Here is a 27,020-nt window from a genome sequence, read left to right as displayed (position 1 = left end):
AGAGCGCCTCCCCCCCCACCGTGAATCAATTCCGCGAAAAGGTAAGTGACTTTCGTATATCCCTATTCTCCAACTGCATATGAATTAAAGTGCAAAAGAGAAAACTGTAGAATTCATTCTCTTTGTACTACATCCATCCCCCGAAGAGCTCTGGGTGCTTTGCATGGTGTCCCCTCCTCCTACACACAGGAAGTTTTATTCTCACAACCTTGTGAGGGAAGTTGGTCTAAGAGATAGTAACTGGTCACCCATGGGTCCATCACTGAGCAAGAACATGGACCCTTAGTTTCCCTGATTCAATGCCAACAGCCTAGAACAGCACTCCACTACACTGACACTTAGTCTCAAAGCTCAGCAACACCACTTGCAGATCATAGCTTATAGCATGCTTTTGCTTAATACATTAAATATAGATTAACAAATTTCAATTGTATTTCTAGTCCAAAGGAATGTCCTATGAACAAATTTTCTGGGGAATCCAAAATTGAAATATCAAAGGGCATTAATGAGCTTATTATTTCTTCTTTAGTCAGGTCAATGATTCATGGCACAGGGATTATTTATATGACCTTTCATTCTCCTTGGGGTGCTAAAACATTATGATTCTGTGAAAACAGTACTGTGCCTTGGGTTTGGGACTAGAGCAAAACTTCTAAAGTTTTTTTTAATGAAAAATGTAACAATTGTTGGCAAATAATCAAATGGAACTACTGGCCTAACTTTATATGCATAACGGGCATATGAGAAATGTCATGGTAGTTCCATGTAAGTCATTGCTACCAAAGAAGCACATCCTTTATTTTTCTCAGTAAATTTGTGGTCCCACAATAAAGAATAGCACAGTGTTAATTGAGTTTGAGGACAGAAGATTTAGGGGTGTGTGTTTTTTATAAACATGTTACTGAAATGTCTTAAACCATAAAATTCATGAGGCACTTTTATGGTCTACCAATTAACAATGGCATTCTGACAGATTTCAGAGGAACCTTAAATTTAGGTTGTGAGGATCACAACCTAAAATATATGAAAAACTCTGTGATTGCCAAGTAACAATGGGCCTTTTCCTTCAGTAACTTCAGTATCTTTTAATAACTGTACCTTTCCTTAAGTAACTTTGATATGGATGCGATCTTGGGTAAGGAATAAGCCCCATTGTACCCAGTGGGACTTTCCTCTGAGTAACCATTCAGAGGACTGTGCTCTATGTTAGTTTGAAGTGAGTTTTTCTTGAAGATAGCAAGTAAAGGCTGGGGTTTACAGTGATTCTTTTAGCATATTAACTCACTTACAATAGGATAAGGTGTGTGCCTTGAAAACAGAATAGCCAGAATGCTGCAAAATCATATTCATTACATTGAGTGCGGGGGCGGCGGGAGGTTTAATTCCATACTGAATTATGTTGTGGTATTTCTATCCAGGAGTTTAAATCTCAGACAGCCTGATCCATGAATCAGTTGAGCCAGACTCCTTGGCTTAACTGATTTGTAGAATACAGTACTTTTATCTTGCCTTCTGAAAACATAGAAAACAAGAAGGACTTTTCTAGGAAAGGAGGAAACTACAACACAGAGCTTGCTCCATCTCAGTTCAGAGTTATCTTGTTAAAAAGCTTCAACAGCATCTAATATATTGAATTTATTTTTCACAGCAAATACAACAGTCTTATGAGGCATCAAGAACTGATGAGGCAAAGAATACTTTCTGCTGGACACATTCAAGATTTTGGAAGCACATTAATTTCCATTTTTCAAACAGCAGGAATGCCTGTTTACAAGGTTTGTAGCCTTTCACCATAGCACAGCTATATTTGTTTACCTTTAGCTCTTTCAGTCAAGAATCCTCTTGCCTGAAATAGGTAATCACAGTTTACATATGTAATATACTACTCTGCAGTGTTTAGAAAGATATCTGCTACTCTGGGCAAAGCACCCCGCCCCCCACCTTTTAACTTAAAATAAAAATACCTCCTAGTTTTCAAACAGGAAGATTCAACATTGTTGTAAGAGGAAATTATACAACATCATATACTCCAAACTTTACATTGCAATAAGAAAATGCATGGCTGCAAAACGTCTTAAGGAACAGACATCGTACCAATCCTTGTGGAAATGCAAAGAAATGGCCCCAAATGTAAAAAGGACTGCTAGGAAATGTCCACAGTTCTCGACAATGTTTCCAAATAGAGCAGATGTAACAGTACTAAAGTTTTAGTTAAAAGTCTCCTCTCTCAAACTTCTTGTTCCCTCTAGCTGTGACTGAAGTTTTACTGTACTGCAGCAGAGTTCAGGATAATTATTGAAAGCCATACCTTTTAATCCAGGGATTTTCAACAGGCGCCCTCAGAGCTGAGATGCAATTAAACAAAAAGATTCAAGCCAGGCAGAAGACTGTGCAGGTGTGGAAAGAAGGAGGGGTAGGGTACTGCTCAGTGACTGTCACTTGGTGGAAAACCCTCCTGCTTCTTCTATTCCATAGCACAGTTAAAAAAGTAAGGTTTCCCTCAATGAACAGAATCCAGGCTGCTGACACCCACAGTCGATCATATGGTAATGATATGTCTCCTGTATTGTAGCCAGAAACTTTATCAGCCCCCCCTTTTCCCTTTTCCCTTATTTCTTTTTTATGTGTTCAGGTTCCTAAGTGCTTTTACAGAGCAGCACAAATGCTTGATGTCATTTTCTCCCCTTACTTCCATCATTTTCTTCAAAAATCACATATTTAGTTTAGAGGGCTTTCTAACTTTGAATCATTTTCTTTAGTGGAAGAAAAATATCTGGAGAGATTTCTTGTTTAGTGTCTGATACCCAAGGAAGTGGAAGGCAAGTAATCTCTCCAAGTGAGTCAAAATATACAGATTTACAGTAGACAATAAATGAGTAGTCTTAGATTAAAATAGTTCTGAAAATGCATTTGCATCTACAATAGCAATAAAGGAAGCAAGTAAATCTTTACTATCCTTATATTATTCCATAATTTTGTACTTCAAAAAGCAGATAGGAGTCTGCTCAAGCAGATATCTTGTACTTTAATTATCTTAGGCTTCAATCCAATGTACATTTATTTGAGAGTAAGACTCATTAAATTGAGTGGGACTTAATTCTAAGTAATCTTGCATAGGATTGTGCTGCACATATGTGATCAGAAATGTGTCATACTGACAAAAGTAAGAAGAAGCATGGAATGGAAATTAACATGAACTAATTTATAAGCAAGCAAGTTTCTTAAAAAAATAAAGCAAGCAGGTATAATACACATACCCCATTTTTACTTGTTTTTGTGATCGTAATTATATGTGGTATAAATACTTTGTAATATAGCTTTTCAAACTGTGCATAATCTATTCATACATTTTCTAGTGAAGTCACCTACAATAACCGGTATTTATTTAAATGCATAGCTTGGAGTAAGGCTCATTGAACTCAGTGTAGCTTCCTCCTAAACAAACACACATAGGATTGGATGAAAGTACCAATGAGTACATGTACATTCCCTCTACTCTTGTCTTTCCTGAATAGAATGTGTGGGTTTGTGACTCTGTGTTTAAACTTGTACCATTATCCCTTTCCCTCAGGCTGCGACCAGGTGCAAATGCAGAATCAGCTAAAGGCTTTTTAGGAGAGGTATACATTATTAGACTCATAACAGTCTTTTAAGTCTTACCCATTCCATTTTCCTGATTGGAACAGCAGAGACTTGAAAATCAGTGGGTTTGTTCCCATTTCCCCTAAAAGTGGGGTTTAAGAACAATTCACTTTTAGTATGACTAATTATTTGCAGAATGCACAAGTTCTAATCAAGTTGTTGTTGTTTATTCAGTCAGTCGCTTCCGACTCTTTGTGACTTCATGGACCAGCCCATGCCAGAGCTTCCTGTTGGCCATCGCCACCCCCAGCTCCCCCAAGGTCAAGCCCGTCACCTCCAGAATATCATCCATCCACCTTGCCCTTGGTCAGCCCCTCTTCCTTTTGCCTTCCACTTCCCCTAGCATCAGCATCTTCTCCAGGGTGTCCTGTCTTCTCATGATGTGGCCAAAGTACTTCAGTTTTGCCTTTAATATCATTCCCTCAAGTGAGCAGTCTGGCTTTATTTCCTGGAGTATGGGGTGTCTAAAAGAAAGCATGCTACTTTCAGCATCCTGAAAGTAATTCATCTTTTAGAAACTGTGGGTCAATGCAGAAGCTACAAGGAACTGATATTCCCTTTGGACTACCCATTGAAAATAATAGTTGGCAATTCTTTCAGATGACACATTGTGGTGCAAATGACTGCTTGTGCTCTTGGCTTTTCAATCATCGAGCAGAAGCTAATCCTATTCAGAGGAGTCAGTGTTAGGTTGACTGCAACTGTGATGGCTTCTTAGCAATATCAGTTATTCAAATCCAGGTCACTTGCTGTGTCTGCTGCTTGGAAATGTCTCAGGCAGGATTTTAGATGGACAGGAGGTCAGGCATTAGGTCAGTTTTGAACCTCCTCTCCTTCAGACTCTTTTCATATTGTTCATCAAAATTCTTGCACAAATAGCTAAAATAACTACATGTGCAAGTTATTCACTGTTTAATACAGTCTTTCCCCAAGAAAGAATGAGGGTGGAAGTGGAACACATATTCCTCATCCATCATAACTTTGTTCAACATCATGGCCGTTGGAGCACAGATACCATAAAATGAAAGCTCTTCAGATGTCTGGGGTTGAACTGTTAGTAAGAATCTTTAAGGATATAGTTCAGTCCACATTTTTAGCAAACCAACCTTATTTGCGCACCCCAAACTAAAACACAGGTCAGGAATGCAATTATCCTTCAGTTTTCGCACTTCTCTGAATTTTGCGATGCAGTTCCTGATCGGAAAAAAAAAATGTACCAAGATCGAAAAAAAATGTACCAAGATGCTTTTAAAAATGCTTATTTAAAGTGCATACAGTCATGTGTATTTCAGGATAAATGGTGTACAAAAATGTATATTTTGTGAGAAAAATCAGTTTTAAAGTGCTGTGAATTTTCATGCATGTTTTTTTTTAAAAAAATCACAGATTGATGTGGACCCTTGGACAGAATGCACACATGCAAAACTGACACAGACTGCCTATCCCTAGCTGGGATGGAGGAGTTAGGGAATTTCAGGCAGTGGAAGAACACTGTCATTGGATGATTAACACAGAAGTGTTCAATAAATGCCACATTCTCATGTCCTCTTATGCTGTACAAAATTACATTCAGCAATAGACAGACTAGAGAAGAAAGGATTGGAAAGTATTTAGATATGGTTGTATCATAAATTATCCCTGCCAGTTCATTGTCTCCTTAATTTGGGGGTGGGGGGGAGGTGTCTGGCACCATTGTAATGTCCCAAAGGGACCACACCCAGATTCATTTCTGTGGCTGTTATTAAAAAATGGGATAGATAGATATATACACATACATACATACACCACTTTCTGATGATGCACATATTTCCTTGTGAAGTACACTGATTTGTTTTCCCTCTCTCTTGCTCTTTTGTCCTCTGAAATGGATAAGTAAACCCATTTTACATATTCATAGACCTATGGCTGTGAGAGAGGAAATCTAGTAAGTCCATGATTAATCATAGTTCACTCAGTTCAAAATCCACCATTGGAACACACTGTCTCTTTTGAGGGATTTTTCTGAGTAAAAAATAATCATTATTTTGAATTTCATTGCTTTTAATTTCTTAGGTTTCAGCACTCCCATTGATTTGAGCAGTTTGGTTGTCTTGCTACAGTTTCATTTGCATGTGTCAAGACATTGCATCAGCTGACCACCTGATGGAGATTGTCAAGTAAGAACTGTATTGCAATGTATATAAATCCATAAATCTTCTGGCAGGTTCAACCAGTCATTATTCTGAGGCACCTTCATTCAATCAGGACATGCTCATGAAAACATCATTTGAAAAATTCACAGAACCAAAGGGAACTTTGTATCTAATCTTGAGTTAAATAAATCAATGAAATTGAATAGGAGCAGCAAGAAATAAGGGAGCATTTAAGTAAGCTGTGCTTAACATGAAGTTCTTCCTGTTGTTACTCTTGTTGAATCTTGCATGTTTTCCACATACTTTAAGTACTGAAAGTAAAATCAAGGGCTCTGGCCCAGAACATTTGTCTTTGAACCCTAATAGCAATTTTTAAGTGTATGTGTTTCTTTGGCTGTGGTCATATTTATGTATTTTCTTTTTAGTGTGCTTATTTGTAGGCTCACGCTCAAGGTATTAAACTGAGCTCAGGGGTCACAAAAAAGGGAAAACAAGGAGTGGGTCTGAATGCTCCAAGAGAAGCACATGGAGAATGAGTGGCTCAGTAGGCAAAGCTCTAAGAAAGGATTCAGCAGCAAGGAGAATCAGAAGCAGGTGCTGGAAAGCTAGCTAGAAAGTGCCAAAAAAGCTGTGGAGTAGGGCTACATGAGAAGGGATAAATGTGATCTGAATAGGGTTGTAGTAGGGACAGGGGAGAAATGCATAGAAAGGAAGCAATGAAGGAGGTCAGTAGTATGTATTGGGATCCTGGGCGTGAAACAATTTCATGGTCAAATGGACAAGGTTTGAATTCCTCCCTGTTCAGTGTAAACTGCTACTAAATGGCCCAGGCATTGAATGATTTTGTGCCATATCAGAATGTGTTTGCCATTGTGGCTAGATTACTGGACATAGACTAGACAATGTCAGATCTCTGCTCAGTACAAAGGGTGCTGGGGGACTGTGGGCTAACCATCTCCCAGCCTAACCTATTTAACAGCATTGTTTTGAAGATAGAAAGGGAAATAGTCTATGAGGTGCTGAGCTGAAGGGTAGGATAAAAATGCAATTAATTATAAATAAAAATAATGCCCAATTTATCTTTATAAGCTACTCCCCCATCCCTACTGCTCAGGCCCATTGTGATGTCTATAGCAAGTCAAGAGAGACCTTCTTGTTGGCTATGTCCTGTTCTTATTGTTTCTCAGTCCTCTTAACTAAAACAAGTAACATTTTTCAATATAGCATTTTTCTCTAGCAGTCTTTTCAAAAGTCTTAGGAAGTATCAAGTATGTTTCATATTAAGGGAGTACAGATATTGGTGCTAACACAGCAACACAGTAAAACATGTACAAAATGTTTCCACTAAGTATGCTGTAGAGAGCAGGTTCTCTATTGTTTTTATTGTGTGCCATTTGGTTTTAATTTTTGTGAACCGTCCAGAAAGCTTCGGCTATTGGGCGGTATATAAATAAATAAATAAATAAATAAATATTGACTAAAATACCTCAAAGAGAAGGTTCAGCCTGTCTGGAAACATTTTTATGGTTTCTCCTGTGAAATTATATCTGAAAAGATCTTACTCAAAAATGGGACCACAACATGGACTTATGTTTATAATTAAAGCATTGAGGATAGTTAAACTGAACTTACTTGTGTTTCAGGTCTAACATTTGTTCTAATAATGTCTTATATTCCATCAAGGAAAAAATAAAATAGGTTATTGCTTTATAACAAAACTTTGCACAGCTTAGAATTAGATTAGTATAGCCTGAGGACAAATTAGTCTAAGACTTGTGTGGTCTTGTTTGAAACAAGATTCTCTGAAGAATTCCATCTCCACTATTGAAAACTTTTCTGACTCCTGTTTTTCCCACTCTGTGGGAAATGATTTGCCATGTTGTTATCCTGAAAAAGTAAAGACCCGAGTTTCATGTGTGAAAGAAGTTGAGCGGTGGGGTGTGATGGGATGTATGTGTACTACTGGCTTTTTTTTTTTAACACTATAAGAATCTACTTATAAACTGTGACCATCACCATACCAATTGGCAATATTAATGTGAAAAATCACTAAACATCTTCTTAACCTCAGAAGCTTCCGGCTCCCATATTAACCTGTTTTTAAGATCAGCCTCAGAGGTCCTGCTCTCTGTTCTGTCCAAACATGTGATCAGGCAGGTGGGCACAAGACACAGGGACTTCTCAGTAGTGGCAATGAGACTGTGGAACTCTCTCCCACTGGGCTCCCCCTTTGCCTATTTTCAGCTGGTTAGTAAGTACTTTTTTATTATTCTAGAAAGCTTTTAATTTATGGCCTCATGGTTTTTGCCCTGAATCTACTGCCAATAAATTCAATTGGGTGAACCAGGCTCCTGGGCTGAGAAGTGGCTCAACAGGCAAAGAAATATACAATTTTGTCTCTATCCATTTTCTGTAGACCGTGCATAATTTTATAAACCTCTGTCATGTCACATGCAGCCCCTTAGATGTTTTTTTCTAAACTAAAAGGCCCTGTTTCTGAATGTGCTTTTCTTAAATACATGTACAAATTTATGCATGTACTACAACTACAAGATACACGTTCTCTAAAACTGACCTTTTGACATTGGCAATAGGATGTCTGTAGCAAAGAAGGAAGCCCAAAAGAATCCACACGTATACACAAGCTTCAGAAAACAAATGTTGCATTTATTGATTACAAGCACAAATTTTAAAAGCTCATGTTGATTTGGGGGAAAATAACTAAGTAGAGCAATTGCATTTCAAACACAAGAACAGTGAACCTTTAAGCCTTCCTTCAACGAGAACTGATTTTATGGGGAAATTAGCTGAGTTCTCACAGAGGGCAGCTCTGGAGGCTAAACTAGGCCTCTGATGTGCACTGTTTGTTCAGCTGACAGGTGGAAGGTTTAATAGGGTGAGAGCTTACAAGGAGGAAATAGGAAGACCAAGAGTCCCTAATATACTTGGGCAGGAAAAAGAGAGTTGTGGGTGAGTGTAGAGAGCAAAGAAGGAAGAAGGGAAAGAGAAGGGATTTGTGTGAAGTCGAAGTGGTGTGGTCAGGTTGGTTCCTGAAGCACAGTCACTGTAGCCAGGCACAATGGGAGGAGGAGTCTACCCAAAGTTATACACACACTCAGTCATTTTTCTAGTGCTTTGTATGTTTGCCTTTAGATTACTCAGGTCCATCCAATCATGTCCTCATAGTTGACATAGATCCAGAAGAGTTGCCAACTGGAAAGGACCAACAAGCAATCTTGAGGAAATCAAAAGGGGTGCAAAAGGAGTTCCCAGTGGAATCCTTTTAATTAATTTAGCTAGGGAAGGATGTACGAAAAAGTCACCCGTGATAGGCTACGTGACGATTAACGTAGCCTATCACGGCTGACTTTGCAAATCTAGCCATGATAGGCTACGTTAATCGTCACGAAGCCTATCACGGGGGCGTTTTTTTTTTTTTACTTTTCTTGGAATGACGGCGGCAGCAGCCGGTCGAAAGACCGGCTGCCGCCCCCGCCCCTGTCAAAGTCCTGCTGAACCGCCACTGCGACCCGCCACCGGGAGTGACATTCGGGAAAGGTAAGTCCCATCCCGGGGGGGGGCGGGGGGGAGAATTTCTCCCCGAAACTACTTCGGGGGGCCGAATACGTTGGCACTCGGCCCCCCGAAGTTTCAGCGAGAAATTCTCTGACACCCCTACTTATTTTTGCCCTCTTAATCTACGTAAATATTTAAGTAGACTATGACAGTGAAAATCAAGGGGAACGCAAATAGCATAGTGGGCGCTATTTGCGTCCCTTTTTGATTCCCCATTTTAGCCTATGTAAATATTTACGTAGGCTAAAACGGGAATCAAAAAGGGATGCGCCTGCTACACAATTTGCTTTCCCCTTGATTTTCACCGTCATAGTCTATGTAAATATTTACGTAGATTAAGAGGGCAAAAATAAGGAATGCAAATGGTGGCAGCTGTAGCCACCGCCATTTGCGTACGTGGGTTTGTTTGTTTTTTAACCCACCCAGCCATGATAGGCTACGTAAAGATTTACGTAGCCTATCACATCATGTGTTTTTTTTTAAAACCTAGTCATCATAGGCTACGTAAATCTTTACATAGCCTATCACGTCTTTCTTTTTCTTTCTTTCTTTTTTTTTTTTTTACAAGAGTGGAAATGGCGGCAGCGGCAGCTGGTCGGAAGACCGGCCGCTGTTGAAGCCACCGCCGCTGAAGCCGCCGCTGGAGCCACTGCCGCCCGGAAGATCCGCCCCAGGTGAGTCTCATCCCAGAGGGGATCCGCGGGGGGTGGCAGGCCATTCCGCCATGGAGTTCGGGGGGCCGAATGCACTGGCATTCGGCCTCACCGTGATCCATGGCAGAATTCTCTGCCATCCCTACTCCTGGGCCAGGCAGGTGTGTGACCATTCCTGTGGCTTACTGAACCTGACAGAGTGACCTTCACCTTATATTTCTGCAGTGCGCCAATCTGTTGCTCCTTGCTAAGGATTGCACAAGAGAATTTCGTTTCCTGTTGATCATGCCCTCCATCATCTAGGAGAGGATTATGTGATATGGTTCTTCGAACAAGAAAAAAAATATTGACTGTCTTGAGCATAATACTTTAAGGGAAGGTTTGTAAATCCCATCTTTCTTCCTCAGATTTACAATGTGGTCATCTGAAAATAAATTTTCTGTGCGGACAGCAAGAGATTAGCAACAAACAGATTAACAAACAAACATTTCTGAACAACTTCTTCTGTTGGACTGTTGATATTGACAAACATGACTTCATCCAAATCTCCAAAGGCATAAATAAACACAGAAGCAAGCAAGATACTGAATGGCATGGAGGGTAGATTGCAGATGGTCACAACTGCAAAGATTTAGGCATATCACCATCTGCCTTGAACTTGACCATCAAGAAAACAAGAAAAGTATCAAGACAGATCCAGCTCTGACCAGTAATTTCCAAAAACCTTTCCAGCTGATTCTGCTTGAAAGCCTTTATGAAGTCCACAAGGATGAGATCAAAAATCCAGACTTGGGGTTTGCATATTTTCTTGATATTGTCTTGCTCTAAATACTTGTTACTGGAAGTCAGTTAGTAACAGCAACAGAGTTGGTGTAATCTTGCAGTACAATTCTAGTAAGGATCTTCACAGCAATGATGACTAACCAGGAAATTACTCTCCAATTATTACCCTCAGATTTGTTCTCACTGTTTTAATAAGGCTGTCACTTATTTTGCATCATGTTACTTTCATGTCTGCATGCAACAGCCAAAATTATGTACCTTTTAAGGACACAAAGATTACCAGATGTCTAGATTCATTTGACCTAGCAACACAAAGTAGAGCCAATTTTATTTTAGGGGCATGATTCAATTAATGTTTTTGAATTGGTTATTTTATGGTCTTTTGTCCATATATTTTATAATGTACATATTGCAGATCTGCACAACCTATGACTTTCCAAGCCAAATGCAACCTGCTAGTCATGTATGACCAAGGGCTCAATAAACCTCCTATTGTTTTTTTGGTGTTTTTTAAGATAAAATTTGTAAACATATAGAAAGACAAGCCCTGCTGCAAAAGAATCAACATGACTTCTGCAAAGGTAAGTCCTGTCTCACTAATCTTTTAGAGTCCTTTGAAAGTGTCAATAAACATGTAGACAGGGGTGACCTGGTAGGCACTGTTTACTTTGACTTCCAAAAGGCTTTTGACAAAGGCCCTCACCAAAGACTCCTGAGAAAACTTAGTAGTCATTGTAAGAGCAGAGGTCCTCTTGTGGATTAGTAACTAGTTAAAGAAGAGAAAGCAGAGTGTAGGAATGGTAGGGATGTATGAAAGTGACTTACCTTTTCGTGGATTCTGTTCATGGTGGAGGAGGAGGCGTTCCGTCCCTCCCCCCGGAATCCTCGACGGGGGGGAGGCGATCTGGTCCTCCCCCCCGGAATCCTCGATGGCCGGCTCTGCTCCGCAGCAGTTCCGCAGAGCAGCCGGCCAGTTCAGGGCCGTCCACAGCCGGATTTCTGGCCGTGGTGGCTGCTGGGTAAAACAAAAAAAGGCGTACGCAAATGGCGGCGGCTACGGCCGCCACCATTTGCATTCCTTATTTTTCGCCATCTTAGTCTACGTCAATATTTACGTAGATTATTACGGCGAAAATAAAGGGGAATGCAAATAGCGTAGTGGGTGCTATTTGTGTCCCTTTTTGATTCACCATTTTAGCCTACGTAAATATTTACGTAGGCTAAAACGGCGAATCAAAAAGGGATGCAAATAGCGCCCACTAGGCTATTTGCGTTCCCCTTTATTTTCGCTGTAATAGCTTACATAAATATTTACGTAGACTAAGACGGCGAAAACTAAGGAACGCAAATGGCGGTGGCCATAGCCACCGCCATTTACGTACATGTTTGTTTGTTTTTTTATGTCTTTACATAGCCTATCATGTCTCTGTAAAAAACAACAACACCAAAATGACAAGACTGCAAATGGTGGCGGCGGCGGCCAGTTGGAAGATCAGCTGCCGAAGCCGCCGCCGCTGAAGCTGCCACCGGAGCCGCCGCCACCCGGAACATCCGCCCCAGGTAAGTCTCGTCCTGGGGAGGATCCGGGGGGGGCGAGGGGGTGGCAGGCCGTTCCGCCACAGATTTCAGGGGGCCGAATGCACCGGCATTCGGCCTCACCGAGATCTGTGGCGGAATTCTCTGACACCTCTAAGGAATGGTAAATCCTCCCAATGGAGGGAAGTAAATAGTGAGGTCCCATAGGGATCTGTATTAGGACCAATGCTTTTCATAGGGGTGGTGGAGAATTTCTCCACGAATCTCCGGGAGGCCGAATGCCAACGCATTCGGCCCCCCAAAATTGTTGGGGAAATTCTCCGCCCCCCCCCCAAGATGGGACTTACCTCTGTCGAATGTCTCTCTCGGCGGCGAGTCCTGGCGGCGGTTCAGCAGTGGTTTGGCGGTGGCGGCGGCCGGTCTTCCGACCGGCTGCTGCCGCCACCATTTCCCCGTAAAGTAAAAAAGAAAGTGATAGGCTATGTAACGATTTACGTAGCCTATCATGGCTAGATTTTCAAAGTCAGCTGTGATAGGCTACGTAAATCATTATGTAGCCTATCACGTTTTTTTTTTCAATTTACTTTTTTTATTTCGCGGCTGGGGAGACGGGGCGTTCCCCCCCCCGGCCTGAATTTCGGCAGCGAGGGATGGGGCACCTCCCCCCTGGCCTGAATTTCGGCCAGGAGGGGTGGGGCGCCTCCTCCCCGCCAAGAACTTCAGGGGGAGATACAGGGCGCCTCCCCCCCACCGCGAAGCAAGCTGCAGGACCAGGTAAGGGACTTTCATCCATCCTTAGCTTTTCACCTGTTCATAAATGATCTGGAATTAGGAGTGAGCAGTGAAGTGACCAAGTTTGCAGATGACACCAAATTATTTAGGGTAGTTAAAACAAAAAGGGATTGTGAAGAGCTCCAAAAGGATCTCTCCAAACTGGGAGAATGGGCATCTAAATGGCAAATGAAGTTCAATGTAAGCAAGTGTAAAGTGATTCAAGTTGGGGCTAATGAAAATATATGTATTCATATACAGCTAATGAAAATATATGTATTCATGTACCAAAGGTCCTCATTGGGGGAAAAAAACCTGAGAAAGGAATCACCAAAATTCCGTTTAATGCTTCTAAATATAGAGTTTTCTTTCAGCTTTAGTGTGTTTACCCTTTGTCTTAGGGTTCCTAAATGTGTCAGAAGAGTCAACAAATAATTGTTAGGTGAACAAAGACAGATGTCTTGGTTGGCATCACTCTCGGACACAATCCTTAGGTAGTATAATCATATATTATGAAAAGTGAGGATTAAGGTTCCTTGAGCTAATGGCTTGTTTTAATGTCCCTAAAGAAGAAATCCCAAATAGGTAACAAGCTCAGGAACAAATAAGAAAAATATAATTGGCCCCCTGGGTCATCCATCACATTAACAACTGCCTTCCTAGCCATTACAGTATGCTATTTAGGAGGAATAGGTTGGTATATGCCTTCTGAGATTCATGATAGGCCCAGTTCCCTGGGAAGTGTTGGCATCAGCCCATTGGCTGTCCCTCCAGGAGGCCTTGACTAAAGGGAAGCCAATGTGAGCCCTCTAGAATCAGCAAAATCCCAGCAGAGCAAGAACTGTGGCAGCCGGGAAATCATCTAAGGAGCAAGTGGGAGTCATTTTCTTCTAGCCAGTGTCAACTCCCTGGTCCTTCACCACTGAGTGGGGAGGGGATTTCTGGGGTTGTCTGGAGGTTGGAGGTGTGTGGCCTTTTGAATGTGTTTTATTTGTTTTTCCAGTTAGGCTCTTTATTGTTTTTATGGGTTAAGTACTGAAAGTGAGAGGGAAGTCATTTTATACCCGATGAGATGAGAGCCTGTTGGTATTGAATTGCCCCCCTCCCCCTTCTGAGAGATAGGATGTTGGGCTAGGGATGTACGAAAGTTCCGCCACGGATCTCGAGGAGGCCGAATGCCAGCGCATTCGGCCCCCCGAAATCGGTGGCGGAACGGCCCCCTGCACCCCCCGGGACGGGACTTACCTGGGGCGGATCTTCCTGGTGGCGGCGGCTCCGGCGGCGGGGTGGCGGCGGCGGCCAGACTTCCGACCGGCTGCCACCGCCGCCATTTCCAAGTTTAAAAAAAAAACAAAAACAAAAAAGGTTATAGGCTACGTAAAGATTTACGTAGCCTATCACGGCTAAATTTTAAAAAACACCGTGATAGGCTATGTAAATCTTTACGTAGCCTATCATGGCTGATTTTTTAAAAAAAAGCGCGTATGCAAATGGCGGTGCCCATGGGTGCCGCTGCCGCCATTTGCATACTCGCGTGTGTTTTTTTTAATCAGCCATGATAGGCTACGTACACATTTACGTAGCCTATCATGGCTGACTGCAGGGACGCAAACAGCAGCGGCTACGGCTGCCACCATTTGCGTCCCTGCTAGCAAGCGGCCGGATGTCCAGCTGCTGGCGGAGCCGGCCGGGGGCTCCGCAGAATTCCTGTGGAGCAGAGCCGGCCAGCCAGGATTCGGGGGGGGGAGGGATGGAGCGCCTCCCCCCCCGGCCAGAATTTCGGGGGGAGGGACGGAGTGCCTCCCCCCCAGCATCAGCATAATCCGCAAACAGGTAAGTGACTTTCATACATCCCTATGTTGGGCTTGACTGTGTTTTATTCTGCTGAATGTTGCTGAGTTTGAAGTCTTTTCTGAGACAAAGTCAGCATTATGTGTATAGGGGAGGCAATAACAGCACTGGGGGGCATTGGGAGCAGGCCAACCCACCTGCAGAATCTTTGCCGGTTCCTTTGCAATGCCAGGTCAGTCTAGAATAGGGTTGGCGGAGAATTTCTCCCCGAAACTTCGGGGGGCCGAGCGCCAACGTGTTCGGCCCTCTGAACAAGTTTCGGGGAGAAATCCTCCGCACCCCCCCGCCCCCGCACCCCCCCCGGGACAGGACTTACCTTCACCGAATGTCCCTCCCGGCTGCCACCGCCGCCATTACAATAAAAGAAAAAAAAAATCTTTACGTAGACTACAGGGACCAAATAAGGAACGCGAATGGTGGCTCCCTATGGGGGCCGCCATTAGCGTACGCACTTTTTTTTTTTTAAAGTCACCCGTGATAGGTTACGTGAAGATTGACGTAGCCTATCACGGTTGACTTTGCAGATCTAGCCGTGATAGGCTACGTGAATCGTCACGTAGCCTATCAGGGGGCGTGTTTTGTTTTTTTTTTAACTTTCGCCTTCGCGGCCGGGCGAGGCGGGAAGCCTCCCCCCCGGCCTGAACTTCACGGGGGGAGCAGCGAAGCGCCTCCCCCCCACCACGAACAAGCTTCGAGAAAAGGTAAGTGACTTTCATCCACCCCTAGTCTAGAATAAGATCAAAACCATCCATGATTAAATCTTGGATGAAAGGGCTGAGCTGGTATGCATTATGGAGACTTGGCTGGGGGAGATAAGGGGGCCTGTATGTATGCAGGTTCTCCCAGTTGGGTACTCCATGTTAGAGCAGGTAAGGAGAAGCAGATGGGGAGGTGGTGTAGCAGTGCTCCACAAAGATAACATCCTCCTGACCAGATTCACTGTGAAGGAACTAGCTCACATTGAGTATGTATACCTCAGCCTTGGGACTAGGGACAGATTGGGGATTCTATTAGTGTACCGGCCACCCCACTACCTAACAGAGTCCCTAACTGAGCTCACAGAGCTAGTGTTGGAGGCACCCAGGCTTTTAGTCCTGGCCTGGGCGACTTCAACAACCCCCTTGGGTCCAGCTTGCCAGGTGCAGCTCAGGAGTTCATGGCAACCATGACAACTATGGGCCTGTCCCAGGTGGGGCTTACACATGAAGTTGTTCACATGCTCAATTTGATCTTTTGCTCCAGTCAGGTGAATGATCTGTGGGTGGAGGTTTTATCTGTCTCCATGTTGTCATGGATGGATCACTGTCTGTTCAGGGCTGGTATCATGGCTACTACCTGCCTCTGTGGAGTGGAGGACCAATTAAGATGGTCTGCCCCTGAACGCTGATGGATGCATTGCGATTCCAAAATGCCTTGTGTGGTTTCTTGGCTGGTGCCACCACCACGCCTGTTGAGTCCCTGGTCTCCGTGTGGAATGAAGATCTGAGCAGGTTTATTGACATGGTCACTCCTAGACGTCCTCTCCTACCTGCTTCCAAACAAGCTCCATGGTTTACAGAAGAACCAAGACAGCTGAAGTGGCAAGGACAATAACTAGAGCACCAATGGTGGAAAACTCAACTTGAATCTGACAAGACACGTCATAGGGATCATTTGAAGACCTATGGGCGGTGATACGTGCAGCGAAGACAGCTTTCTTCTCTACACATATCACGTCTGCAAACTCGTGCCCAGCTGAGCTGTTCAGGGTGGTTAGGGAGCTGAGTCAGCCCCCCCACTACACACACACACACACACACACACACACTTAATCCAATCTTAGAAACTTCAGTATCTCATTGTGATGCCTTTAATGAGTTTTTTGTGGATAAAATCTCTTGGATACAAGCTGACTTGGACGCTGTCGTGGGGATAGAAATCAACAGTGGGCTGTCCAGCAACTCTGCTTGCATGATTAAACTAGATCATTTTCAGTTTGTGACTCCTGATGATGTGGACAAGCTGCTTGGTTTGATCAAAAAGACAACTTGCCCTTTCAATCCCTGCCCATCCTGGCTTGTAGTCCAGGGAGGGGAGATGGTAATGCAATTTTTGGTGAATATTATTAATGCCTCCCTAAGGAAAGGTAATTTTCAATCGTGTCTGAAAGAAGCAATCGTTAGACCACTTCTGAAGAAGCCTTCCCTTGACCCCCTAGACTTCAGAAATTATAGGCCAGTAAGTAATTTACTATTTTGGGGCAAGGTAATCAAGAAGGTGGTGTCCATTCAACTCGAAGCAGTCTTGGATGAAACTGATTAACTGGGCCCATTTCAAAAGATCTTCAGAGTGGGATATGGAGTTGAGACTGCCATGGTCAACTTGGTGGATGATCTTTGCCTGGGAATCGATAGGGAAAGTGCATCTCTGTTGATTCTTTTGGATCTCTCAGTAGCATTCGATACCACTGACCATGGTATCCTACTGGATCACCTAAGGGAGTTGGAGGCACTTCTCTGCAGTGGTTCTGCTCCTTTCTATCAGGATGGTTTCAGATGGTGTCACTCGGGGATAGTTGTTCTTCGAAAAAGGAACTGTTATGTAGAGTTCCTCAAGGCTCCCTTCTATCCCCGATGCTGTTTAATATCTACATGAAACCTCTGGGAGAGATCATCGGGAGTTTGGGGCTGAGTGTTGTCAGTATGCTGATGACACCCAAATCTATTCCTCTTTAATATCTTTATCCAAGGAAGGTATGACTCTTCTGAATGACTGCCTATAGTCGGTAATGGGCTGGATGAGGGAGAACAAGCTGAAGTTGAATCCAGGAAAGACAGAGGTGCTCATCATGAAGCATCATGTGCTAATTCAGGTATTGAGGTATGTCAACCAGTTCTGGGTGGGGTTACACCCCCCCCAGGAGCAAGTTTGTAGCTTGAGGGTGCTTCTTGATCCAACCCTGTTCTGGCACCTCAAGTGGAGGCAACGGTGAGAAGTGCCTGTAATCAACTTCGGCTGATATGCCAGCTACTCCCATTCCTTGAACATGTGGACCTGGTAATGGTGGTGCACGCGCTGGTAACCTCTAGGCATGATTTCTGTAATGTGCTATACTTGTGGCTAGGGATGGATGGAACACTTACCTTCCGTTCTGTTCTGTTTCTGCTGGGGGGTGAGGCATTCCATCCCTTCGTCCAGAATCGTCAAGGGGGGGGGAGGTGATCCGGTCCTCCCCCCCCAAATCCTGCCCGGCCGGCTCCGCTCCGTGGCCAAGCCGCGGAGCCGCTGGCCGCTTCCGGCCGCCCGCAGCCGGATATCCGGCCGGTGGGCAGCCCTGCAGGGACACAAATGGCGGCTGTTGTAGCCGCCGCCATTCGCGTCCCTGTATTTAGCCATGATAGGTTACGTAAATATTTACATAGCCTATCACAGCAGGGGGGAAAAAACCCAGCGAACGCAAATGGCGGTAGCCGCCGCCATTTGCGTACGCTGGGTTTTTTTTCCCCCTGCTATGATAGGCTATGTAAATACTTACGTAGCCTATCACGGCCTCCGCAGGGACGCAAATGGGTTCCTGCGTTAGCTATGATAGGCTACATAAGTATTTACGTAGCCTATTATGGCTATGAAGAGGAAGTGAATGGCAGCAGCAGGACGGCCGCCATTTGCAAAGCAGCGTGGACAGGAGCAGATAAGTGCTCCATTTCGTACGCCTTTTGTGGGTTGGGGGCAGCGGGGACTTTGTCCCGCGTGCCTTTCATGGGTTGGCTATGTAAATATTTACATAGCCTATCATGGCAAAACAAAACAAAAAACAGCAGACGCAAATGGCGGCGACTACGGGGGCCGCCATTTGCATTCTCTTTTTTTGCCGTAATAGTCTATGTAAATATTTACGTAAACTAAGACGGCGAAAAATAAGGAATGCAAATGGCGGCGGCCATAGCCACTGCCATTTGTGTACACATTTTTTTTAAAAAAAAACCAGACATGATAGGCTACGTAAGTCTTTACGTAGCCTATCATGGTTGAGTACAGGGACGCAAACGGAGGCGGCTATGGCAGCCGCCATTTGTGTCCCTGCTACCCAGCAGCCGGATGTCCAGCTGCTGGCAGAGCCGGCCGGCGGCTCCGCAGAATCCCTGCGGAGCAGAGCCAGCCGGGCAGGACTCTGGGGGGAGGGACAGAGCACCTCCCCCCCGTCAAGGATTCCGGGGGGAGGGACGGAGCGCCTCCCCCCACACCGCGAATCAGATCCACGAAATGGTAAGTGACTTTGGTACATCCCTAATATTTACGTAGCCTATCACAGCTAAAGCAAGGATGCAAAATGGCATCCCCTACGCAGGACACCATTTGCGTCCGCAGCAGCCCAGCAGCGGCTAGAGGCCCCGCTGCCAGTTAGCCTGGCTGGCAGCTCCATGGACTGGCCATGGAACAGAGCTGGCTGGGCAGGATTCTGGGGGGGAGGAATGGATCGCCTCCCCGCCATTGAGGATTCCGGAGAGAGGAATGGATCACCTCCCCCCACCTGCGGACCCCAGCAGAGCCAGATAAGCGGGGTTTCATACACCCCTATTTTTGGGTCATGACAATGAGACAAATGTGTAGATACAACTGGGCCTTGAAACTAATTAGAGGGGATATGATGCTCTGGTCCCTCATCATAAAGGACTGGAAGAGGTGCAGAAGAGGACAAGCACAACAATCAAAGGGGTGAAGTACCTTCTCTTTGAGGAAAGTCTAAAGCATTGGGAGCTTTCTAGTTTAGGGGGGGGAAACAACTACAGGCCAATTAACATACATGTTGTTGTTATGTAAATAGCTGAGGTACTGTGGTGGGGAGGAGGGATTGATTAGCAATAGGCTCTGAGTAGACAAAAAAAGTACTTCTTCACACAACACATGCCTCAAGGTGTGGTGTTGGCTACTGGCTTAAATCAGTTTAAAAGGGGTTTTGACAAATACATGGAGGATAGATCTATCAGTGGCTGTTAGAAATTAGAACTATGGGGGAACCTCCAAATCTGGAGGCACTATGACACTGAATATCACTTGATAGGGGCAACAGCAGGGGAGGTTTGTTGCCTTCATGCTCTGCTGATGAGCTTCCCAGAAGTATCTGGGCATGGTGAGGAGCAGGATGCTGGACTTGATGGTCCAGCAGAGCTCAACTTCTGTAAAGGATACAATCTACTAGCAGTTCAGACAAAAGTAAAGTGATTGTATTTAAATATACAAGAGATCATGCGTGTACCTTCTCTGACTCTCTACTGCTCTGCTTGGTTTAAACTATCCCTTCCAAAGCTTGCTATTGATCTGATTTCAGTAGGAACCCAATTTCATTACAAGTTGCCATGAAATAAAATAGTATGGACACAGCAGGCAGGTGCAAAATGCATTAGACATTTTTTATGTGTTTTTCTTTCATTTTTTTATAGAATGCTGACAGCTGGAAGCCAAAAAGCAATGCTTGAAAAGTAAAGAACCGTTATAAAATATTAGAGAAAGGGATTTGAACAACTGATAAGACAAACACTAAATATTTCAAGCAAGTTTTCCTTTCTATAAATACAACTCAGTACATAAGACCAGTGGACAGAATAGGAGGAAGGTTACCATTGTAAGAGTAGAAGAAACTGTTCTTGAAACGCAAACAATGGTGAGGATGAATGATAAAAGAATAGAAAGAGCCTGTAATTCACTAACCGCTTAAGCTGACGTGCTTGTACTGAAGCTGGCTTTCAAGGTCCTGAAGCCCATAGTGCAAGGCAGCTATCTTAAATTAGAAACCTAGTATTTGGGGCCAGATTTAGTGGCACATGCATAAGTATACAGCACTTGCCTCATGAAAAATGTCCACAATATTAAAACAGCTGCACAAATGAAGTGATTATTTGGCTCCTGAAACAGGCCTTAGGTTGAGACATGATGAGCCTGTTGCCAATCCCACCTCCCCTAATGTAAGGCTGAATCTATACATAGCAGTTATACCGTTATCATAACTATTGGTCCCCATTGGTGTCATGTGTACCAATAGTTATGATAATGGTTTGATAAAGGTATAACTGCTATGTGTAGATTCAGCCTTAGAAGAAAAAAGAAAAGTCCTTATATGGCACTTTAATTCCAGTATAAGTAGAGATAAGTGAGAATTTTGTTTCAGTTTGGGTTTGATATGAATGCACCATATCTGTAAAGTTCTCCATATTCAGGCCAAAAAGAACTTGAAATTAGAAATATTCAGATGTGGGAGAAACTAAAACTGACAGATTCATCCATCCAGGCCCAAAACCTTGAGGGCTTAGCTCTTAAAAGTCTGGGTTTCAATCCCTGCATATTCAACTATGTTAGTGTTTAATTAGGGTTGTCACTAGGGATGTACGAAACTCTTACCTGGCTCCGCACCAGGCAATTCGCAGTGGAGGGGGAGGCGCTCCGTCCCTCCCCCCGGAATCCTCCCCAGCTGGCTCCGCTCTGTGAAAACTCCATGGAGCCGCCAGCCGGGGCCACCCACAGCTGGACATCCGGCCGCTGAGCTGCACAGGGATGCAAATGGCGGCCCCCGTAGCCGCCACCATATGGGTCCATGTCTTTAGCTGTGATATGCTGCGTAAATATATACGTAGCCTATCATGGCAAAAGACAGGGGTGCAAATGGCGGCGGCTACGGGGGTAAGTAAGTACCTACTTACATAGCCTATCACGGCTTGCCAGGGATGCAAATGGAGTCCAGGTAGGCTCTGTTTTGCGGGGCTTTCGCGGAGTGGTGGGGCGGGTTGCTCCATTCCGCCACAGATTCCAGGGGGCCGAATTTACTGGAATTCGGCCTCCTTGGGATCCATGGTGGAATTCTCTAACATCCCTAGTTGTCATTTCTTTTTTCTGACAGGTTCCTCATCTTCATCAGCTATATAAAGGCAGGTGGGTACATCTTTATCCTCTACATGCTGGGAGTAGCTGTACCTATGAAAGTTGGCTGATGCAGATTGAAGTAGAACAAAAATCTCACCATTTTTGATGAGAATTTACCAAAGTTCACAAAGTTCATATTTTGGGAGATAAATAATTTGGGATTTTAAAAAATTGAATGTGAAACTGACAGATTCACTCATCCCTAATTGCACATAGTACAGGGAATGTGCAAGCGCAGTAATACCAGTAACTGTTACTGGACCAGTGGTATGAAAGCGTTATCCATATGGGTATATTTCTTTAATTATAGACTAAAGGACATTTCTGCATATGCTCAGTAGAGAACTGAAGTGTGGGGCACCCACCATTACAGGTAGGGAGTAAGGAATAAAAAGAGAACCAGACTCCACCCTCAGTGCAGTCAGGAGTTGGCGACTAATAAGAAGGCCTGTCTAACTCCTTTCTGTGAGGCCCTGAAGCTCAAGGCATGAAACTTTCCTTTATGGGGGGGGATGACTGGCAGCAATTTTCTTAGGAAGATTGTTCTGGAGGAGCAGTGAGTGAAGCAAAGCTACAACCTAGGGATGGACGGAACACTTACCTTCCGTTCCGTTCTGTTCCACTGGGGGGGAGGCGCTCCGTCCCTCCCCCTGGAATCCTCGATGGGGGGGGGAGGTGATCCAGTCCTCCCTCCCGAAATCCTGCCCGGCTGGCTCTGCTCCGCGGCCAAGCCGCGGAGCCACCGGCCAGCTCTGGCTGCCCGCAGCTGGACATCCAGCTGCTGGGCAGCCCTGCAGGGACGCAAATGGCAGCTCTGTTAGCCGCCGCCATTTGCGTCCCTGTATTTAGCCGTGATAGGCTACGTAAATATTTACGTAGCCTATCACGGGAGGGGGGGAAAACCCCAGCGTATGCAAATGGCGGTAGCCACTGCCATTTGCGTATACTGGGTTTTTTTCTCCCTGCCATATAGGCTACGTAAATACTTATGTAGCCTATCACGGCCTCCGCAGGGACTCAAATGGTGTCCCTGTATTAGCCGTGACAGGCTACGTAAGTATTTACGTAGCCTATCACCGCTATGAAGAGGAAGCAAATGGCGGCCGCAGGACGACCGCCATTTGCAAAGCAGAGCGGACGGGAGCAGGTAAGTGCTCTGTTTCGCATGCCTTTTATGGGTTGGGGGTGGCGGGGAGTTCTTCCCGTGTGCCTTTCGTGGGTTGGGGGGGTGGGGGCTTTGTTCCGCAACAGATTTCGGGGGGCCGAATGCACTGGCATTTGGCCTCACCGAGATCCGTCATGGAATTCTCCGACATCTCTACAACAACCTGTCCTCATAAGCCAACAAGATAAAGCAGCAGCAGAGAAAGTTGCAAAAGAACAAAAGCTGGGAAGGAAAGACTGACTTAGGTGGGCAGTATTTAAAATTTGGGTTTGGATTCATTTGGACTTACTAGTACTATATGTAATGGTGCTTCAATATATGGTTAAACAAGACATTTTATTATGTAAGAGACAGGTAGAAGTTATTAGTTTTTGCATAGATCCCTTTGTTGTGAGCCCCCCAGAGATCCTGTAGTAAAATCCTTCACTTAGAATACAGAAAAAGATTGAAAAAAGAGTACGTCAGTTACACAAGAAAGAAATTGTTCTGTTTCTCTGTTCATTTTCATTGCAAAAGTTTAATGAACTTGGTTTCTCCATTCATTCGAATTGCATTCATTCATTTTCCGTTTGTTTGCATTTTGTTTTTTGTTTCTTTCAATTTCTTTGCATTTCCCATTGATTTTACTGGAAAATTATCCAGTCTCCTATTGACTGTCACATCTGTGTTTTCCATCCAAATGGCATGACATTTTCTGTCATTCCGTTATCCTTCCTTTCTTCCTTCCTTCCTTCCTTCCTCCCCCACTCCCTTGTCCAGGCATCAGGCCTGCCAAATTTTGGATAGACAGGACAGAGCCCCCATTTTACAGACCTCATTTATATCTATCCATTTCACTGTTCTCTCCTCCCCTTCCTTTAGCCTTTCTCTGACCTGTATAAGCTGTTCCAGACAGTTTCAATTTTTCATTCCAATAGAAACAAATGGAAAATGAATCATATGAATGAAAAACAAATGAATTTTCATTCAGAACTCAAGCATAAAAACAAATGAATGAAACAAACTGAGCACCTTTCCATTTGTTTTCAAAATTAATGTACACTCCTAAAAGATCCATTTGCCACCTGGAATTCAAATAGGAACCTTCTGGGTTGTGCACTGGTAGTGTTCCTTGGCGTGAGCCATTCAGGACAGATTTGCAGCAGAGATATGTTTATATCTTCTCCAATATGTTCACCAAGACATCCCTTCCATAAGTATTACCAAACTGTTTTAGAGGTCATGATTAAGCACGGAAAGTCAAGGGAGCTTTACATTTTTAATTTTTTTTTTGATGAAACCAAATTCAATTTACAAAAAAGTCTTAGGAATGTAGACACACCCTATGACAGAGGTTGGCATTGTCAGATATCTGGCTGGAGGCCTACCAATAGCAGCTGCCCCTGCCTTCACTCTCAATGTGGCCTCCACTCTCTTCCCTTCTCAGCATCAAACAGTGCTAAATGCACAAGCCACCTCTTGTACCTTCCTGGCATTGACCAGTACGAAGTGTGTGAGCTGCTTCATCTGCCCTTGCTCAGTACCAACTGGTGCCAATGCTGCCTGTTGCAGAACACCACCTGCTCAGATTGGCCAAAGCAAAACATTATTTCATAAATTAGTTTTGTAAACATATATGTTATTTGGGAAAGAACATTAGAAAAAATTACTTTTTTCCATTGATTAATTATGTTTATATGTGGTGTGTGTGTGTGTGAAATACATTTGGATTAAGGCCAGGGCTGGAAGGGTGAGAAAGTGCTTGTGGCAAGCAGCACTAGCGCATGGGAAGAAAGAGAAGGGAGCAGGGGGAAAAACAATGAAACGGAGGTGATGGTGGCAGCTTGTGCACTCAGCACCAATTGATGCTGGGAAGAGATGGGAATTAATGAGAAGAGTTGGACTACAGTCTCAGAAGAGAAGGTGGATTGGTGGAAACATCTCCTCCAGCTCAATCATGAATTTTTACATTTTTATTTATTGAATGCATTTTCTATCCACCTTTCAAGACTGTAGTCTTCCCAAAGTGCAAACAACAACAACAAACACACACACACAAAAACACCCTATTGAAGATTCTATCTTCAGATCAGGACATAAAAAATGTTGTGATAGATTATGCCAAAGGCCTATCTAGTTCACACTAGCCAACCACATAGCTATGGGAAGCCCACAAACAGGAGATGAGTGACATAGCACCCTCCTGCTTGTTTCTCAACAACTGATATTGAGAGGCATGCATAGCCATCATAACAAGCAGCCATCGATTTGATAGTTTTATCTCCCAGGAGATAATCCCTATATGAAGCTGTCCAAGTGGGTGGCCATTGCTACATCTTGTGAATTCCATAGTTTAATTATGCACATGTGAAGAAGTAGTTCCATTTATCTGTGGTCAATCTCCCACCATTCCACTTCACTTGATGACCCCAGGTTCTAGTATTATGAGAGAGGGAGGGGAAAAAAGTCACCCTATCCTTTTCTCCATGAAATGGATAATTTTATACAGCTCTATCATGCCCCCTTGTCTTTTTTCATGCTTAGGAGCCCCAAACGTTGTAAAATTTCAAAGGTGCTCCATCCCTTTGATCATTTTGTTTGCACATTTCTGTACCTTTTCCAGCTCTCCCCAATATCCTTTTTTGAGGTGTGATGACCAGAACAACACACAGTATTTCAAGTGTGATCACACCATAAATAAAATTAAATATACATAAAGGGATTATTATATTGGCAGTTTTATTTTCACTTTAGTTCCTTTCCTAATGATTCCCAACATGGAATTTCCCTTTTTTCACAACAGTTACACACTGGGTTGATGTTTTCATCAAGCTATCCACCACAACCCCCAGATCCCTTTCCTGCTCAGTCACTGCCAGCTGAGACCCCCGATGTATATGTGGTTAGGATTTGTTTGCCTCAGTATGCATCACTTTACACTTGCTTACATTGAACCACATTTGCCATTTCAAAGCCCATTATTCCTCCAATTTGGAGAGATCCCTTTTGGAGTTCTTTGCCATACCTTTTTGTTTTAACCACCCTGAATAATGGAGTGTCACCAGAAAACCTGATCACCTCACTGTGCATCCCTAACTCCAGCTAATTTATGAAGGAGTTAAAAAGCACCAGTCCCAATGCAGATCCTTGGGGGACCCCAATGTTTGTTGTTGTTGCTCAGTATCTGTCCTTCCAATGAGCACTCTGGGTTGATTTCCTTTAGGATTGACTGATTTGACCTCCTTGTAGTCCAGGGGACTCGTAAGAGCCTTCTCCAGCACCACAGTTCGAAAGCATCAATTCTTCGGCGCTCAGCCTTCTTTATAGTCCAGCTCTATATTACTACTGGGAAAACCATAGCTTTGCCCATTCCAAGGACTATCTATTCCTACTCTCTATGTTTTGTTTTTTAACCAGTTATTGATCCATAAGAGGACCATTCCTGTTATCCCATGACTGCTAAGATAATGGAAGAACATTCAAATGGAGAGTATTCCAATAATTCAAGGAGAAAACCATATAATTGATAGATGCTTAGACACTGTTTGAGAAAAAATGTTAGATCTGAGATGACCTTGTTTAGCTGGTTGGTAAGCAACACAAAATGTGTTCAGAAGAACATGAATTTATTTAAAGTTTTCCTCTGTGCAGTGCATTAAAACTATTAGATAACTTTTGCTGCACTTATTTTGATCTCATGCAGGCTGGAATGATTGATGGTTATCAAAGTAGCAATCCATTTTGCTGACAATTGCAGCTTTCGTTAAACTTTTGGCATCATTAGCTAGTACTTTCTGCAATTCAACTACAGACCTGAGTATTATTAGAAACCATTACTTTGTGAAGTACAGTATTTTGAAAAGTACAGTACAAAATATGCATGCAAGTGCACTCTAGATTCTAGTGGGAAGCTAATCCATATATAGACTTCCACAAAAATGTTAGAGGTGAAGCAGTCAGGGATCTAATGTTGAACCTGTTGTTGTTTTGTTTGCACTTCTATAGTTCATATCAAGTGGAAGGTATGCAGCAAAGAGT

The 27,020-nt window shown here is 43.7% G+C and overlaps 1 protein-coding gene and 1 long non-coding RNA gene across 5 annotated transcripts in view; one reads left to right on the top strand and one right to left on the bottom strand.

Annotated features, from left to right (window-relative positions):
• The window catches only part of DCN (decorin), a 96,341-nt gene that overhangs the window by 60,118 nt on the left and 9,203 nt on the right, over positions 1-27,020 (bottom strand). Inside the window, exons 1-2 of one of the 3 annotated variants that reach the window (XM_084810296.1) lie at positions 3,939-4,099; positions 3,661-3,724 (exon numbers count right to left, since the gene is read on the bottom strand). The exons of 1 other annotated variant lie outside the window; for it this stretch is intronic. The gene's annotated coding sequence lies outside the window, so the exon portion shown is untranslated. Of the gene's footprint in view, positions 1-2,308; positions 2,552-3,660; positions 3,725-3,938; positions 4,100-27,020 lie in introns of those variants that run through there. One more of the 3 variants, XM_084810294.1, reaches the window with a different exon arrangement.
• LOC146339823 (uncharacterized) lies at positions 341-11,287 on the top strand. 2 transcript variants are annotated; one of them, XR_014784375.1, is made up of 4 exons: positions 341-765; positions 1,649-1,775; positions 5,695-5,798; positions 10,411-11,287. It is a non-coding gene; the product is annotated as an uncharacterized LOC146339823 (long non-coding RNA). The 2 variants fall into 2 exon arrangements; XR_014784376.1 differs by lacking the exon at positions 341-765 and adding an exon at positions 1,209-1,300.

Source organism: Heloderma suspectum, chromosome 7, assembly GCF_057233095.1.
Source record: "Heloderma suspectum isolate Gila_16-S chromosome 7, 16-S_ref, whole genome shotgun sequence".
Lineage (NCBI taxonomy): Eukaryota > Metazoa > Chordata > Lepidosauria > Squamata > Helodermatidae > Heloderma > Heloderma suspectum.
The sequence above is the reverse complement of the archived record's forward strand: the minus strand, read 5'-3'. Positions and strand labels throughout refer to the sequence as shown.